Source organism: Etheostoma spectabile, chromosome 2 (assembly GCF_008692095.1).
Source record: "Etheostoma spectabile isolate EspeVRDwgs_2016 chromosome 2, UIUC_Espe_1.0, whole genome shotgun sequence".
NCBI classification, from domain to species: domain Eukaryota; kingdom Metazoa; phylum Chordata; class Actinopteri; order Perciformes; family Percidae; genus Etheostoma; species Etheostoma spectabile.
This window is the reverse complement of record NC_045734.1, coordinates 19,157,178-19,160,587: the sequence shown is the minus strand read 5'-3', so window position 1 is coordinate 19,160,587 and position 3,410 is coordinate 19,157,178. Positions and strand designations below refer to the sequence as shown.

The 3,410-nt window shown below is 39.0% G+C and overlaps 1 protein-coding gene across 1 annotated transcript in view; it reads right to left on the bottom strand.

The window, feature by feature from the left end:
- Positions 1 to 3,410, bottom strand: part of prkcaa (protein kinase C, alpha, a) — a 142,459-nt gene that overhangs the window by 79,612 nt on the left and 59,437 nt on the right. The window lies entirely within an intron of this gene.

Sequence of the window (3,410 nt, the reverse complement as noted above, 5' to 3'; positions counted from 1 at the left end):
GTGTGTGTGTGTGTGTGTGTGTGTGTGTGTGTGTGTGTGTGTGTGTGTGTTGAAAAGACACAGCAAGATGGTTTTCAATTACGCCAAATGGGTGTTTTGAAAAGGGTGAGGAAATGTGTGCCTGTTTTATTATACCCTAAATTAATAGCTGCAGCTACAGAGAGGTGTATTGCCATTAAAACAATTACTTAAAACTTTTTGTTTAAATTAGCTATTTTTGTTTGATTTGGGAATTAATTTTCTGTAACAATATCTTGTACCTGTGTTAAATATGTCACTATGTACAGTTACTGTACTCATTTTCAAGAGTCATAGTCAAAACTCCTTAACACGGTACTAGTGACACCCTAACAATGTGTTGAATAAAGCATGGCAGTCTGTGTCACCTAATTCTGCCACTGCAATTAAATGGTCAACTTTTAATTATATTTGACATCATATTAATCAAATTTCCCTCCTACAATCAAACTCTATCATATTAGAAAACTGTGCCACTCACACATCACATTACCCATGGATGGACACACACAAGCATGTTTATCAAATTGTTTTGCACCATGTAACAGAATGGCTGAAATGAGTCAGCAATCTAGCAATCCCTTTATTTCACCAAACATACATATCTTTATCTTGGACTACAGATAGGAGTAAAAGCTGTGGTTACAATAAAGTGAGAAGAAGCTTGAAAGAGAACAAAATGGAGCTATCATTTATCCAGACATGAGGTGTTGGGCTAGGCAAGGTTACTATTTTTAGCATATAAATCACCACCCTGATTCCTCTTGGCCTTTCACTAAGCTGCTGAGTGCTGAGAGGGAGGGCAGGTTGCCACCACAGCTCACAGGGGGTTTTCCTTGCCGTGTTATAGCGGTTAACACATCTGTCTGCTATCAGAGCAAGAGATAATGGATGACATTTTTAAACGTTGTCAGGGCCCAAGTTGCCTTTTTGATTGACTTTGTATTAATGAATGCCATCTATCACAGTGTTGTTCTAGGGGTATAATGGAGATTGGGTGCTTTGTTCCTGTAATATTCATGGACAAGCTTGAGGATATGTAAAGTCAGTTGTTCAACTCTTCACTGGTTCAGGAGCTTGTTCATTAAACATTCCATGTATGCCTGACTGATAATAGAGCACGCACACACATGGACATTGCAGAGATGTGTTCCTCTGTAGACGCTGGTTCATTAGCATAGTCGCGCACAAATGCTGTGAATGACATCCACGAGGTCAGGAGAGGACAAGGGGGTCTGGCACGGTTGTCACATTGGCTGGAAGATGACTGCACTGTTTACTACATACTATTCCAGCCTTTTCTCCAGCACAGTAACAAGTAGAAAGACACAAATGAAGAAAAAAAAACAACGCAAAAAGCCAGAAGAAATTGCCTTAACAGACGCAGGCTTGGTCATCCAGATCTTGCTTTAACTTCCACTGTTCCTGATGACTGCCATTTTTTAACTACATTCCAAACAGATGATATTGGCATCTGAAAACATTTTGCTATCTTCTTATAGCCTTCTCCTGCTTTGTGTTTGTCAACTATTTTCAGTTTCAGTTTTCTAGACAACTGCTCAGAAGAGCCCATGGTGCTGATTGTTGGGGCAAGGTCAGATGAGTCTGGGCATTTAAAACCTTAAGATTGACATCACCTGGTCTTTCCATACGATGATTGAGAACAATCCATGACGCTGTCAGGTCTCAACTTTCCAAAGGGGGCGGTGCATGCTATAAACTCTGCAGGGTGCCCAAACTTTTGAGACGCCATTTTTTTGTTTTCTGTTTTTTTTAAAGTGTAAATGATGGAAATAAAATCTAACCTTTTGTGACATATTATACGAATGACTGATCTGTCAATTGATGCCTTTTGGTTATTTTTCCATCTTTTCTTGGCTTCTTTATGCACATTAATAAAAATGTTTACCTAGGGTGCCCAAACTTTAGAGCCCCACTGTACATGTTAGTTTGTGTCCATGCAATCAATTTAGTGCCTGTACCTGTGTTTTTGTGTGTATTTATGCGTTTGGCGATTTAATTACGGACTTGTAGAATACTTTGACTTCTTCAGGCTTGTTCTGATGATTGCAGAAGTGACACTGATTTGTAATTTTGTTTATTATTCTTAAAGAAATGGCAGAGCAGATTCGGAAAACAAACCCGGCGTGGCAGGGTTTACATTGTTATGATGTAAATTGAGGGAGCAAAAGCAGTATTGGTTCCAAATATCGGCTTAAGTCAAATCTGCACCCCGTATCGGTCATTGGCTAAGGTTGATGACATTTTTTTTATATCTGTACAAAGAAATCTGTATCAGTTGATCCTTAACATCTATACAGTAATCAGTTTGATCACAAACCAAGCAATCATCATGGAGGTATGGGATAAATGATAATTTACCTTTTCTCACTGGTTTATACTACAGTAAGAGACAGAATTACCATTTTCAGTACAAAGTTGACATAATAAATGCCAGCAACAATCCAGCTACCAACGGCCAACCTTTTGGAAAGATAATCACTTTCCAGTTTCTAATCAAGTGTTTGGTTGGTAAATGCTTAGTTTTTTGTTTGTTTTTTAGTTAAGAGCTTGTCTTTCCTTGCCTCTTGCATTGTAGGTTCACCTGTGATGAATAACACAAGTAGAGAACTCTACTGTAATTCTCTTGAGATACAGAAGAATGAGAGGGGCAGGCTGTAACTATCATTCTATTTTTGGGATTGAGCTTCAGACCTACTGCTGGTTCAGCTTCAGGCCCCCGCTGTTACATGCAAGGTTAAGTTTAGACTTCTAACTCCACTCAGGCTTCTGTTTTGTGTTTTTGTCTGCAGTTACATCTAGGGCAGTTATAGTACATCTGCTCATTTGACAGGATCTATAACAAAAAAAAATGACTATACTGTACCTTTACACCACCACCCAAGATAATAGTTGGCTTTGAACACAGTGATGGTGCCAGCAAGACAGAGGAAAGATAATCTAAAGAGTTATGGAAGACCAATCTTAAAACAGTTTGAAATTGCTGAAAGTTCTCTTTTCTTTTTTTTATAGTATATTGAAGTTATCTGAAATCACAGACAACTAAAGAAATAAATACAAAACTTAAAACATGCTCAATCAGTGGGTGCTTTAAGACTCAAGGCTGATATGGAAGAGTCATGGAAAGGAATGGGTTTTGTAGTGTTCTGGCAGGCACTGGTGAGGACAAACTCCCTTCCTGCAGGAACTGTGAGTCAATTCAAGGTCAAGAGCACTTCTAACTCTCCCATGCGCTGATCATTAGTAATACTTAGCATAGTTGGAGCAAGACTGGCTACCAAATACTTGCTGTGAATTAACCTTGGAGGGGCAGATTGAAAGTGTGTGTGTGTGTGTGTGTGTGTGTGTGTGTGTGTGTGTGTGTGTGTGTG